At 34.5% G+C, this 16,324-nt stretch overlaps 1 long non-coding RNA gene across 1 annotated transcript in view; it reads right to left on the bottom strand.

Annotated features, from left to right (window-relative positions):
• The window catches only part of LOC143660637 (uncharacterized), a 265,308-nt gene that overhangs the window by 90,070 nt on the left and 158,914 nt on the right, over positions 1–16,324 (bottom strand). Inside the window, exon 3 of the long non-coding RNA XR_013164154.1 lies at positions 11,316–11,396. This is a non-coding gene — a long non-coding RNA (uncharacterized LOC143660637). The remainder of the gene's footprint in view (positions 1–11,315; positions 11,397–16,324) is intronic.

Raw genomic sequence — 16,324 nt, 5'->3', positions numbered from 1 at the left:
AAATAGATGACCTCAACAAACCAATTGCACATAAAGAAATTGAATCAGTCATTAAGAAGCTCCCCAAAAAAGAAAAGTCCAGGACCAGATGGCTTCACATGTGATTCTATCAAACATTCAAGAAAGAATTAGTACCAATCCTGCTCAAACACTTCAAAGAAACTGAAGAGGAGGGAAAGCTACCTAACTAATTCTACAAAGACTGCATCACCCTCGTACCAAAGCCAGACAAAGATATTACAAAAAAAAAGAAAACTAGAGACCAATCTCTTATGAATATAGATGCAAAAATCCTCAACATAATTCTTGCAAATCAAATATAGCAGCATATTAAAAGAATTACACACCAGGACCAGGTAGGATTCATCCCAGGTATGCAAGGATGGTTAATATAAGAAAATCAATTAATGTAATACATCATATCAACAAATCAAAGCAGAAAAACCACATGATCATCTCAGTTGATGCAGAAAAGGCATTTGACAAAATTCAACATCCTTTCCTGTTGAAAACGCTGGAAAGATTAGGAATAGAAGCAAACTTCCTCAACATGATAAAGGGAATAAATGAAAAAACCTACAGCTAACATCATCCTCAATGGGGATAAACTGACAACTTTCCCCCCAAGATCAGGAACAAGACAAGGATGTCCACTATCACCATTGTTATTAAACATTGTGTGGAAGTTCTAGCCAGAGCAATTAGACAAGAAAAAGAAATACAAGGCATCCAAATTGGAAAGGAAGAAGTAAAACTCTCACTGTTTGCAGATGATATGATACTATATGCCAAAAACCCTGAAAAATACACAGCAAAACTATTAGAACAAATAAATGAGTACAGAAAAGTGGCAGGTTATAAGATCTAGTAATGAACAATCTGAGGGGGAAATCATGAAAAAAATTCCAATTACAATTGCAACCAACAGAATAAAATATTTTGGAATAAATTTAACTAAAGAGACAAAAGACCTATACAGAGAAAACTATAAGAAATTGTTCAAAGAAATCACAGAAGACCTAAATAAATGGAAGGGCATACTATGTTTATGAATTGGAAGACTAAATATAGTTACGAGGTCAATTCTACCTAAATTGAGTTACAGATTCAATGCAATACCAATTAAAATCTCAAAAACTTACTTTTCAGGAGTAGAAAAAAACAATAACCAAATTTATCTGGAAGGGCAGGGTACCCCGAATAGCTAAAATTATCCTGAAAAATAAAAATGAAGTCAGAGGTCTCAAGTTACCTGACTTTAAGGTGTACTATGAAGCTACAGTGATCAAAACAGCATGGTACTGGCATAAAGATAAATATACTGACCAATGGGATTGAACAGAATGTTCAGATGTAGACCCTCTCATCTATGGATAATTGATCTTTGATAAGGCAGTCAAGCCAACTCACCTGGGACAGAACAGTCTCTTCAATAAATGGTGCCTAGAGAACTGGATATCCACATGTAAAAGAATGAAAGAGGATCCATATCTCACACCTGATACAAAAATTAACTCAAAATGTATCAGAGACCTAAACATTAGATGTAAGACCATAAAACTGTTAGAAGAAAATGTAGGGAATTATCTTATAAATCTTATAATAGGAGGTGGTTTCCTAGACCTTACACCCAAAGTACAAGCATTGAAGAAATAAATAAATAAATGGGAACTCCTCAAAATTAAATACTTTTGTGCATCAAAGAACTTTGTCAAGAAAGTAAAAAGATGGCCTACACAATGGGAGACAATATTTGGAAAAGATGTATCAGATAGAGGTCTAGTATGAAGAATATATAAAGAGATTGTTCAACTCAACGACAAAAAGACAGACAACCCAATTACAAAATAGGCAAAAACTTGAACAGACACTTTTCAGAAGAGGAAATACAAATGGCTAAGGGGTACATGAAAAGATGCTCAACTTCCCTGACTATTAGGGAAAAACAAATCAAAACTACAATGAGATATCATCTCACATCCACCAGAATGGCCATTATCAATAAAACAGAAAACCACAAGTGCTGGAGAGGATGTGGAGAAAGAGGCACACTTACTCACTGTTGGTGGGAATGCCAAATGGTACAATCGTTGAGGAAGGTAGTTTGGCAGTTCCTCAAGAAGCTAAGTATTGAATTGCCATATGACCCGGCAATATCATTCTAGGTATCTACTCAGAGGATATGAGGGCAAAGACACAAAAGGACATTTGTACACCAATGTTTATAGCAGCATTATTTACAATTGCCAAAAGATGGAAACAACCCAAATGTCCATCAACAGATGAGTGGCTAAACAAGCTGTGGTATATATATATATGAAGGAATATTATGCAGCTGTGAGACAGAATAAAGTTATAAAATATATAACAACATGGATGGACCTTAAGGACATTATGCTGAGTGAGATTAGCCAGAAACAAAAGGACAAATACTGTATGGTCTCACTGATATGAACTAACATTAAGGAATGAACTTAGATAATTTCAGTTAAGAACAGAGGTCATCAGGAGATAGAAATAGGGTAGATATTGGGTAATTGAAACTGAAGGGATATAGATTGTGCAATGGGACTGATTGTAAAAATTCAGAAATGGATAACACAATACTACCTAACTGTAATACAATAATGTTAGAACACTGAATGGAGCGGAATGTGAGAATGATAGAAGGAGGAGGCCTGGGGGTACAAATGAAATCCAGAAGGAAAGATGTATGATAAAGACTGAGATGGTATAATCTAGGAATACCTAGAGTGTATAATGATAGTGACTAAATGTACAAATTTTAAAATATTTTGCATGAGGAGGCACAAAGGACTGTCAATAATGCAGGGTGTTGAAAATTGACGGTAATTAATATTTTAAAACTTTAACTTATGTGTGAGACTAAAGCCAAAATGTTTATTTGGTACAAAATTTATATTTTGACTTGTGCATCTCCTAATATAACTTATATGGACAGCTTAATTGAACACAATAATACTTGGAATCTTGAGGAGGGCATGAGGCTTTGTAGGTTTGTCCAGAGTGATACCCTGATAAATCCCAGAGTGATTTAAACACTGAATAAAAAAGTATTTGCAAAGTCCCCTTGGGAGAATGGTGAGAAAGGGGGAAATTCAAGTTCCCCAAGTGGAGAATTCTTGATATTCTCACGAGCAGTGGGGACAACGAAAGCAAAAGGCTGAGCCCCCAATCTTGGGGTTTGTTCATAAGAAACTTAACCCCACAAAGGATAGACTAAGTCTACTTAAAATTAGACCTAAGAGTCACCCCCAAGAGAGCCTCTTCTGTTGCTTGGATGTGGCCTCTCTGTCTCAGCCAACATGACAAGCAAACTCACCGCCCTCCCCCTTTCTACATGGGACATGATTCCCAGGAGTGTGGACCTTCCTGGTAATGTGGGACAGAAATCCTAGAATGAGCTGGGACTCAACATCAAGGGATTGAGAAAAACTTCTCGACCAAAGGGGGGAAGAGCAAAATGAGACAAAATAAAGTGTTAATGGCTAAGAGATTCCAAACAGAGTCGAGAGGTTATCCTGGAGATTATTCTTACTCATCAAATAGATATGACCTGTTTAGTTAAGGTGTAATGGAGAGGCTGGAGGAAACTGCCTCAAAATGTAGAGCTGTGCTCCAGCAGCCATGTTTCTTGAAGATGATTGTTTAATGATATAGCTTCCACAATGTCACTGTGTGGTTGTGAAAACCCTGTGTCTGATATTTCTCTTATCTACCTTACTGACAGATGAGTAGAACATATGGATTAAAAATAAATAAATAATAGGGGGAACAAATGTAAAAATAAATTTAGTAGATTGAGATGCTAGCAATCAATGAAAGGGAGGGACAAGGGGTATGGTATGTATGAGTTTTTTTCTGTTTTCTTTTTATTTCTTTTTCTGAATTGAAGCAAATGTTCTGAGAGATGATCATAATGATGAATATACAACTATGTGATGATTTTGTGAGTTATTGATTATATAACAAGAATGGAATGATCAAGAATGAATGATCAAAAAAATAAGAATGTTTGTGTTTGTATGTGGTTATGTTTCATTAAAAAATGGTGAGGAATACACAACTATGTCACAATATTGTGAGTCATTGATTGTATACCATATATGGACTGTATGTTTGTGAAGATTTGTCAATAAAAATATTAAAAAAAAAAGTAAACCTAGGGCAGGCCACAGTGGCTCAGTAGGTAGAGTTCACCTGCCATACTAGAGACCAGGGTTCGATTGGGTACCTGCCTATGCAAAAAAATAACTAAACCTAGGCCATTTTCTGCACCCTGCCTATATAAGCTGGCCTTGTGATTTACCCTGGGCAACAGAATGCAGCAAAAGCAAATTTGGGCCACTTCCAAAAGACCTTGAATGCTTCCATTCTTTGTTTTGAGACCGTGTCCTTCATCATGTGAATTACTGTCATTCATCATGTGAATTAACTCAAACTAATGTGCTGGATGAGGAGAGGCATGTGGCCCAGTACTTCCTTGGGCCTCAGTCAGCCAATTGCAAAATAAGTAAGTTAGTTCGTCCTAGACTAGCCAGTCTAGCCCACCTACCAGCAGACACAATTTGCATAAACAAGTTCAGTTGGAATCAGCCATGCCTAGGATGAGCAAAACTTCCGACTCACCCGGAAAACTGTGGAAATAATCAAGGGTTGTAGTGTTAAGGCAGTGAGTTTGGAGATGGTTTGCTATTTGGCAAAATTCCATCCTACAATCATTAGAGCAGTCAGTAATCCTAAACAAATGGATTCCAAAATTCTAAAAGCATATTTATTTCCTTCCTATGTTTTTTATTTCTGAAAGTACTCATAAAACATGCTCACCTGCATATAATTTGCAAACCAGAAATACTTAGTAGCCATGAATATTTCTATTGTGTGTAAAATTTCCCCATTTTGGAATACTCCAAACAAGATATTCTTCAATATAAGTGAATCTAAGAAGATAGTTTTAAAAAAGACAAATGGAATTGAGTTTCTTAAGGATAAAGTAGAAAAATGTGGAAAATTGTGCAGGTATGAGACTGAAATATGCTGATTTCTCTTCTTCTGAAATTGAGATATGCTGATCTCTCTTCTTCTAAATTATTTAACTGTGAAAACCTGACTGTACTGTGGAACCATGATATTCATGAGAACAAGAGAGCAGGGGTGGCAGAAGGTATTTTTAACAAAGCCATCAAGACACTCATGAGGATAGCATATTTTCCATGAACAAGCGGCATAACTTAGTACTCTGCTCTGACACCACACACAGCATAATGGAAATGGCACTTTTGGAATACTGATTCTCCCACAGGGAGCTCAACAGTGAACTGGGAAAGATCGCAGGCTCTGAGGCTCTGACAACTGATTGGTGAATTAATTAGGTGTTGCAATTTTTAAATGCTACTGTAAATTACATGTGGAGCATGTACTTAGAGTCATAAAAAGATTCCACGGATGCAAGGTGCCATACTAGAGTAGGGAAAAATGCAGTCAGAATATGGAGGGAGGCCCAAATGAAATTGGTTTACTAGAAACTTGCTGAGATGAATCTTACTTATCTACCTTTACAAGGAGAAAATTTAGATATAGTAGTAAAATTGTTTAGCCTCTAAATGAAAGGATTTGATTTTTTTTATTATTCTCTCAAAGATTTTCTTGATGTAGTCTTAAAAATTCATTCATATACACTTTTTGCCATCTCTCCACTTACTCTTCCTCACATAACTTATTAAAGGAGAGAGTTGAAGAGACAGTATATAGAGGAACATTTTAAATTCTGCTAGGATCACACCACTGCCATTGCTGGGTATAGACTCTGAAGAAAATTTTTTTTTTTTTTGTCATAGACCTTTGGTACTAAAATAGTTGTTTACATAACACTGTGTTTACCAACTGTGTGATCTTGGGCAATTCATTTAATCTCTCCAGCCATCAGTGTCTTCATTTACAGAATGGGGGTAACGATTGTACCAGTTTCACAAAGCTGGTATGCAGTTTAAGTAAATGTCTTTAAAATGATTAGAACAGGGTCTGACACATACTAAGTGTTAGAAAATTTCTCCTTTACCAAAGAAATCCATCACCATTTAAACTTTTGGTCACTCAGGGGACAAAGACTTTGATTTCCAACATACACCAAAAATCGGTCTTTCTTCAGAAAACTCAGCTTTCGGAGAACTGAGGTTCAAAATTATCAATAGAACTTCATGTAGCAAGGATGACTTTGAGGCTTTGCAAGAGATTTACTACTTGTTCTTATTATCTTCTATAACAGTGAAAATAGAGATAAACAGGATAGGAATTCTGTCAGACAAAAAAAATATAAAGTCTTCTAAATTCACTTCAAGACTCCTTTCTGATGGCAAAAGATCATGCTACAAACATGTTGATTGGGCATTTCCCATGACCTATACTAAATGCATGCAGCAAATGCAAATCAGTTTTGGTAAAATTCAATTCTTACTATGAGCAAAGCACCAGGATGGGCCATAAAGAGAATACAAACCAAAAAAGTTGAATAAACTCCCTAACTTAAAGACTCCAAAATATCCTAAAATGTTTGAGCCTTCCCTTCAAAACATTTATTATTGAAAATACATATGGGTATATAAAGAACACAAAATATTTTAAAGGGTTATACTTAATTTACCTCCTTTTCCTACCTGTGTCTGCATGCACTGAAGATAACTACTGATTCATTAAATGATCAATTACCACAGTCAAGAAATGTATGAGGACCTGCAAAGTTTTGAAATAAACACAAATACTAGACCAATAATGCTGGAAGATTAAGTTGTAGATTATACCTATACCAGTAAGCATAAAATGGCCTGAGGATTTTAAGTCCCTTATAAGACTGTTCAGACAGTGATATTCATAAGGCAAAAATACTACCAATGGGTGATATGAGATATTTGACAAATAGAAGTAAGAAACTAAATATTCTAAGACAGTATATTGTGTTCAGCTTTACTCCGAAAAGGATTTGGGAGAATGTCCTGGATTGTTTTTGGTGAGAGATAAAAAATAAGCAGGGGTTGGGGGATAGGGCAGTGCAGATGCAATAATGTTAGGGGTGAATTCACTACCTAGTAGAAATCAACATGAAGTTTATGACTATAAGAATCCAAAACTATTACTCAGACCACAGTATCATTCTTTGTGTCACTCCTAAGGGCACTAGAGGCAAGCAAAACTGGCAAAGGAAGGCAAAGTTTTATTATTCACTATCTTTGGGGCCTAAATGCCAATATGGAGAACTTTGATAAATTGGGTAGGAGCCTGATATATAGACTAGAAGTCTCAGCAACCTCTACCACCTCACTCCAAATGTAAGTGCAAATTTACTTTATTCAGGTTGGATGCCTTCAAGGAAAATACAGATCAGAGAGAGCTGCCTAGAGGGTAAGGCCTTGGTCAGCTTACCAACATTAAACATTTGGAGATAAGATAAACATAAGAAAAAGAGTATTAGAAGTAAAAATGACTGAACTTCTCCATGTAAGAGGGCCCTGATCTTTCAGTGTGGAAGGAAAGGGAGACAAATTTACACTTATATGCATGTACTTTCATTTCAGTCATCCCACAGCACCCTGGAATTTCTCCGATCAAAAGACTCTCTTCCTCTTTTGGAGGACTAGATATTCCTTCTCCCTGTAGATATTACATGGCTGGCTCCTTTACATTAAAAGCATAATTAAAGACAGCTTAAAATGTCACATCTACAGTGAAGGCTTTACTGATAACAGAATTCAAAGTAGCTCCTGAGGCTCTCAGTTTGTTTGGCTCCCAAATTAGCTCTTATAGATATTGAATATTTTCTTTCACATATTTTATTGTTTAGGGACTCTGCACCCCACACCATCCCTTCTAAAACACAGCTCTATGACAACAGGGATCTCATCTATGCTGTCTAGTCATACACTTATGAGTAACAGGTAGAAAATAATAAGTGATCAATAAATGTTTCCTGAAGGAATAAATGCATGAATGTATATCTCTGTACACCAATAAAGGTGGCAGAAAAGATGCTTCTTGAGAACTTATTTTAGTATTGGCAATAGCTAACATTTATCAAGTGTCTTTTAATATATGAAGTGATTATTTTATTTAATTTCAGAACACCATGATATAGGCACTGAAGAGAGAAGTGTAGTGACTACCCTGAACTCAAATGAAAGAAAAGGGATCCACACCTAGCCTGATCCCAGAGCAGCTGTGCTCTATTACCATGTATATTCCATTCCATTCTGCTTACCTGCAAGCAAGAGATTTGGTTCTGAACTTCATAGCACCCTATACACACACACACAAATGAATCTATTACCACCAGACTAGCAATTTAGGAGAAAAGAGGCCGCCGGAATAAGCCCTGCTATTTGGGGTGCTCAGCCTTGAGGGATATATTCCCCATGACCTGCATAACAAGTCAATTTTGTAAAGGATTAAGAAAACTACACCATGAATAACATTACTATAGTAAATGAACACATGGTTTTCTAGTGCATATAACAGATACCAGTATAGGTCTATGGAACTGATTCAAGCTTCAGCTCCATGAAAGCACTTCTACAAGGAATCAAAATATTAAAAAAAAATTAATTGAATACAGACATTTCAATAATCTTGTTTAACCTATTGACAAAATTGATACTATATAGATGAATGAGAATGATTCATATCATTTATGCAATCCTTCCCCAATATCATTTCTTGTAACTACATTGTTGATCAATGTTGGCTGACAGGAATGATGATGTATATACTCTACAATGAGTCCCAGGACCACAAATATTTGGTGTTGCTAATTAAGAACATCCCCATAGGTTTCTGAATCATGCATAATTTTGGCATCCAGTCATGAAGCTGAGGGGTCTAACTGGAACAGTTTTCTAAACCTCTGCAAAGAGGTGCAGAAAGGAATCTACAATGAAAGCCAATACTTTCCTCAGGAAAAAAATGTGATTTTATCCAATACATGTCCTTATCAAGACTCCAAAATCTTATCCTAGCCATAATCCTAAATCATTAAAAAATAATAAGTAAAGCACCCATAGAATGTTTACCTTTAAATTATGCTATAAAATGGCCACAAAATATGTCCTAGGTAACTATAAAATGTGGGATTCTAATTCAAGGTCAATGAAATGGAAAAACATGTTACTTTTAACGGTTTATTTCCAGTCATTCTTCCTTACTTTAATCAGTCCTAGAGCCTCAATGACAACATTAAATTGTGAATAGTCATTTTATCACACTTCTTACAGACTAGTAAACAAGCCCCAGAGGCTTCATGTAAATTTCCAAATTGTCAGATACTGTGAGCAGGACCCCTGTATGCTGACTCAGCCTATATTATAACTACTAAATGTAATGTGAAAAAAAAAAAAAAAAAAAAAAAAGGTCAGTGCAATGGTGGCTTAGTGACAGAATTCTTACCTGCCATGCTGGAGGCCCGGGTTCGACCCCCGGAGCCTTCCCATGCCAAAAAAAAATTAAATGTACTACCTCACCAATGACCAATATTTTAGATAGATGAAATGTTCATGCTTTTGGAGCTAGAAAGAATCTTATGGGTCATCTTGCTTTTTAAAAATTCCTGCTAGAATCAAATGAAAAGGTAATTTTCAAAATAGCCTTCAATATTTCTAATCATTTCATGAATCAACAATGGCTGGTTCATTTTCAGCTGATAAAAAAGTAATCTCCTAGATATTCAAACCACTATTAAGGTAATTCTGAAAACAAGTAGGGTTCTTTGGGCTCGCAAATGGAGGTAAAATGCAGAATTTTACATAAATTCAAGCAGGAAAAAGAAGTTAGTTTACTAGTATAACTTGAACTAGCAAAAGGAACTATGAAAGCATATTCAAGAAATATTTGAAAAAGAAATATCATGTCTTCAAATAATTTCAAATGTCATATTTTATGAGCCATTAAATAATCTTCCTGATTTGCTGAGCCCTGCGAATGCTAGCATTTTACACTATGTGAATTAACAGTTTCTCCCAATTCTCTTCTCAAGACTGTCCAATCTTTCCTTATTATCTCATCCAAGTTAACATAATGGAGACCCTTGTAAGATATGAGCTATGCATCTCATTGTGCAGTTCATGATTTAAATTCTGTCAATGACACTTTTCTTTTATGTGACCAATTCAGGGTATTTTGTCCTATTTAATTTCCCCCTTACACCTCTGGAAATATATGCATTTTATCATTTAACTCTAAATTTCTGTGCATGAAGAGTGTCAGTTTCCTTTAGACTTCAAGAGACACCTTCCTGGACTGACATCTGTGTATATAAGAGAGAGAGAGAGAGAGAATGCATGTATCCAGCCTTTATACCTTGGTAGACCATTTACATACAAGGCATTTCTTCTTTTCTTTTATCATTTTCTTTGCAGATATGCCAGGCAGCTTTGGAAGCAGGCATGTTCCCTTTCTATGAAGTCTGTTTGTTTTCAGGGTAAATCTTCTTTGACTACTTCACATTAGTCTTCATGAGGACACAGTAGTTTGCAGCCCCATATATATCATTTTGGTTACATTAAATGAAGCCTTTCTTAACAGCAAATAGCCAAGCCTTATCTTCCTAGACATTTCTAGATTGTAATTTCTTTCTCTGTACCTTTGGGTGGTGAAAAAAAAAAAAAGTTCTCAAATTACTCTCCAACAAACTGAAAGAAAAAAAAAGAAATTCTTTGTTGTGATGCTTGGTAAATGATCACCAGCAAAAGAGGTAGAAAAATTTAGAAAAAATTCTAGGGAAAAGGGAATCATTCACATCACACATACACAAGCCACTTAAAGGCTATTAGGTAGTTTCCATTCTTATAGTTGTCATTTTCTAAATACAGAGTGGGCATATGTTAAGCCCCTTTATGGACTGATAGAAAAATAAAATCCCAGAAGTAATTCAGCTTCCACCTTTAAGTGTATAGCATTATACCTTTGACATCACCTCCATGTCATAAATATTAATAAAGAAACATCTTAAGCCTTCACATTATTACAGTTGAGTGTGCTAACATAGTGTTTAAAGGACAGAAATTACTTTAAGCAATCTCAGTGCACATACTGTCTGAAGCATATCACATATATGATAGCTTTACAGATAAAAACTTACAAGGCTAGCAGTGAACTTTCAATATGCTAATAACTTCCCTAGTCACTTGAGCATCACAAACCAGAGGAAATAAAAGGAAATTAACTGCCTTTGGAATAAGAAAAAAAAAATCTTAAGACACAAAATAGAATACAATTGAATCCTGAAATTAAAATTAAATGAGTTTAATATTTACCTCATATGATTAAAAACCCACTGGGAACTTTAGAAGCCCAAGCAGCACATGATACAGCTTTCCAGTGGTACTCTTCAATTCCTATAAACAAAAAGAAGTTGAAGGAGAAAATTCAGAGCAATACATCTTTGTAAAATGATTGTGATTAGGCATGAAGTTTTTATCGTCACTCAACACTGCCATTGAAAAGTGCTTCCCTACATATTGCTGTTATCAGTGCTTTTGTTAAATGTACAATATAGTAATGATAATTGCATCTGTCTGGGACTTCCAAGGCACTAAAATAAACCCCAAATTATGAAGTACAACAAAAAAATAAAACCACTCAATTGCATGTTATTTTACTGGGGATGGCTGTTTTACTATAAAAACTGAACCATTTGCAAATGAAATGTTTTCATATTATATACACATTATTAACATAAACATATGTCTAGTCATAACATTCAGTTATAAATAGTAGGGAGGTTGACTTCTTATTTAGATTTTACCATTGTGTTCTTTTTCTTTATTTGAACAACTGTTCCTACTTTTTATTCCATAATTTTCCTGAAGCAAAAATCCAAAAAATGAGTCATCCATGTGATAAATTGATATGCAATTCTTTGAGAATGTAAGTAGCTTCTACTTCTAGATGATATGTTGTATATAAAGTTAAACTATTAGCGAAATGATGGTTCAAACATTTAAAACTTGTTTTAATTCTCTATGGAGGAAACAATTTTTTTTAAATCATTATTTCCCCCCATTTACTTTAGTAAAAAAAAAAAAAAAAAACATTTAAAGTTTTGATCACTTTTGGCAAGGAGGCAAGTGTGTTTTAAAGTTCAAAACAGTAGAACACTAGCCAGAAAACTATAGAAATACCAGAAAAAGTTGAGATACTGAAATATAATAAATCATAATTTGTGACTTTCTGGATATCTTGCATAACTATTCTATTTTTCCTAAGAATATATGAATTTCTTCACTATATGGACATCTTTTAACTATATTCACACGTTTCTGCCTTTTATAATTTTTAATTTATAATTCTTTGGCAAACAACCTCAAACCCTCACTGTAATGGCTGCTTTCCATATGCCCACCTCACTTAACCCATAAGATATGCAGTGTCATATTTTGTCATTGTTTCACGTTATATGTTTTAGCATAAAATCTTAAGTTTGAAGTTCCATGGCATGTTCCATAAAACCAAGTGTTGTTTCCAACTAATTGTAAGTTTGAAGTTCTATGTCTAATTTGCTTAAAATGTTTATTGGATGCCTACGGTGTTTATTGAGCATTGCAAAATGTTCATAAAATGTGAAAACTATTAAACAAAATCCAATATCTAGTTGCCTGAAACTTGCATGTTAACATTCTAATAGGGAAAATCTTTGCAACCTCACAAAACTTTTTGTTTATAATCACATTTAAAGATTAGTTATATAACACCTTTACAGAGAAACTATGTGTATTTTATATCTGGCCCAAAAAATGTGAATTTCCTAATTTCCTGGAAGAAGATCATTTTAATTAAGAACAAATATTGACTGAGAGAGATGAAAACTAAGTTATGCTGACAAAATAAATGGTATGAATGCAAGAGAAATAACTAGATATAGGAGATTAAAGGGAGACTGTTTTACTAAAATAAACAGAAAAATCGGCAACAAACAGGGGAGAGGAGACAGATGAAAGTGAAGGAAATTTGTTGGTGCAATTCATAAAAATAAGTGTGTTTGTGGAGTTTTTTTGGGGGGTGAGGGTATATTTGTCTAAATAAAAATTCTGTCAGTGTTTACTGAGTTATTAATAGAATATTAGAGAAAAGAAATGGAAAGCTGTATTTCTTTAAAAATTTACGATGACCACTGCATTTTATACCCAATGACAGCAAGATGAGAGACCTCTAGCCCTCTGAGAAGGCAGGCTCACGTGTGGTTCTAGATCATGTGATTTATTAGCCTTAATTTTAGGAGATTCTATTCATCAAAATGATATAGAGAAGAGAACAGGAAAATGTTAGTAACAGAATAAATATCGCTAAGAGGAAAGTTGAGGGTAAGCATGAAAATCAATTCCATAAGAACTGATGAATTCAGTGGTTGAACTGAAGAGAAGACAAGACTGAGAACAAAGAATTTGAGGAATTACACCCTCAACAGTTTGACTGAGGCACACAATTTGAGGTAAGTTTTCACATAGGGGACCCCCCAAAAATGGGAACTAGTTGAACTGTATTTGCAAGCACTCAGTAGGAAAACACGAGCCCGAGACATGTACACAAATAAAAATATGTCCACGTGCTGAGGATCATCAATAAAATCACATCAAAAGCAGGCAGTGTGACCAAAAAAACCCTGAGAGCACCAAGCAACCCAGAAAAAGTTCATAAAACATACTCAGAATATTTCACCTTAGGTTTAGAAAATTGAGTGTGCCCACCGACCCCTCCCCCAGGTCAAATGTTTACCTACTGGTAACATCCAAGTCAGTTCCCTATTAGCGTCACGATTTTGCTTCCCTGCCACTCCCTTATATTTAGTCTCCTATAATTAGATGATTATATATATAATAAAGAAATAAAAACTGTATATGCAGCACTGACCAGATAGTGACTGTAAGTGGAGCATCGGATTGATGTGGGATTACAGATATAATGCAACCAGCACAAAGCCCAGGACTTAGTGAGTGATGGAATGGCAGCTGTGATTAGTTTACTGTTATCTATGAAGAGAAATATTACTAAAAGAAGGAGAGAGTGGTGAAGAGAGAAAAGAATATTGAAGTGATTCAATGAATATGCTGTGGGTAAAATAGCTTTTGAGGCATTTTAATATTTTAAACTATGACCAGGGTTGATTTTATCCCTATTCAAACTAACTGGCTTTTTTTTTTTTTCAAGTTGGAGATATATGTAAATGCAATTTATAAAAGAATGTTGTTTTGTTTGCTTACTTAGATGATTATAATAATTACCAAAGATAAGCAATGCTTTAAATTCATCTCTCAAACTGGGGTAAGAACATCCCTTAGGTTTCTGGTGGTGGGCTAGGGAGTATCGGAAAGCATAACAATCTTCCTACACCTTCAGTAATACTTGAAATTTTAGAGAGAGAAACATATATACACACTGTAAATATCTCTAGGAATATATATCCTGCAGTTATAAATTTATGTCTCTACCTTTTACAAATAAAAGGTACTTTTCCTTTTTGAAAGGAAAAGTTTAAAAATCTCTGCTTTAAAAAAAAAGGGTAGACACTTGTACCATTCTTCTGTTGTCTTCTTCAACAAAATTTTCTAGAGATTTCCTTACATTATTTCAAGGTAGGGGAGGGTTGGTAAGGGAGAAAACTTTTTCAGAGTCTATCTACAATATGTTGCATCTTCTCCTAAAAGGAATTCTCTCAGTTACTGAATTTTTAAATCACTATTATAAATGCTTATTACCTAACTGTCCATGGGATCTGTATAATCTGATATTGCTGTACTTAAGAACCTATATTGAAAGAGAAATATTAATTTATCCCCAAGCATGATCTATTTGGTATCATACAAAATCATGTGTAGGGCATTAAACAGAGAGAAAATGATATAGCAGAGCTTATTTCAGTGAAAGGTTCTGGGCAGTGAAGCTCATGGATGATCTCAGTGGGCAAGTAGCGCTGCAGCACCCAAGGCACATCCGAGGAGTCTGCAGCCTCTGACTTGGAACTCCATCATCAATATACTGAGAGCTTGGATTCTGGCCTACAGCATAGCTCTACTCTCTACTGGGAGAGAGTGTCACTCCTACATGGAGAAGAACAAGTTTTCTAAATTGTTATACAACACCTACATCCTCTCCCATATGATTCTTTTTTCTTTTTAGTCATCGAATAGAAGAAGGAAAAGAAATTGCATGTCTACTAAGTGCCTAGTTATGACGTTTATTGCTTTAAAAACATGATTTAATTATCCATCTAAGATGGATATTATTATCCTCACTTTATAAATAAGGAGATGAAGCTTGGAAAGTGATGTAATTATTTTCTCAAGAACACAAATCTTTCTACTTTGCAAATTGCTTCCAAAGGTTCAAAAGTGGCTAGCTCTGGGCATGAGACTGGTTAGAACAAATATTACAGAGCAGTGGTGCTTAATAAAACTTGAAACCTGTAATAAGTGTAGCTGACCAGAACTGGAAGACATTCTTTTATCACCAACATTTCAGAATTGTTAAATAAAAGTGAAGTTCTGAATAGAGCTTTTCCTTTTCTTTTGTTCATTGGCCCTTTTTCAAAATGAGGGTTATTAAAAATCAAGATAGTTTATTTTTATAATTAATGTTAAATTTTAGACATACTAGAAAAGTTTATCAAAATTTGTAAAATATAATATCCAATATTTTGAGCAAGGTCTTTCTTCAGACAAACCTAGCTTGCTATTAATGCTACACTTTTGCTAAAAGCTACTGATATCCTTGTATTGATTACAATGTAATGTAAATGACATTTTTAGGAAAAATACATTTATTCAACGATTCTTAAAAATTTCCATTAGTGTAGAAAAAAAGGAATATACTATTCATTCTATCTTAATTTTATTTAAAATCTATAAAATAGCTATATGGTTGCTAATTCTAATGTCACAAAAGCTTTGCTAATACAAAGAACTAAGCTACACAATTCTTATTTTTTATGTAAAATAATAGCTATACTATATAATAAATAGCTATACTATATAATAGAGTAACAGAGGAAAGATAAAAGAGACAGAGGAGAAATACATTCCCTGAGTAATTTTCACTCTAGCATTCACTAGAATTTTTTAATATTAAAAGCAAACATTTCCTACAAGTTAAAAAAAGGAGGCATAATGATAATACTATTTGATTGAATCTCCCTTTAGAGATTCCACTTACAACACATTCCCATAGACTCTGCCAAAAGAGAATCTTGCACCATTTTACTCCACTAAATCCTATTTCAATATGAAATGCACATCACCTGCTCTTGAATAGAGACTTAGCAGTAACAGAA

The sequence above is a fragment of the Tamandua tetradactyla genome, chromosome 2 (genome assembly GCF_023851605.1).
Source record: "Tamandua tetradactyla isolate mTamTet1 chromosome 2, mTamTet1.pri, whole genome shotgun sequence".
NCBI classification, from domain to species: domain Eukaryota; kingdom Metazoa; phylum Chordata; class Mammalia; order Pilosa; family Myrmecophagidae; genus Tamandua; species Tamandua tetradactyla.
This window is presented reverse-complemented; position numbering and strand designations above follow the sequence as displayed.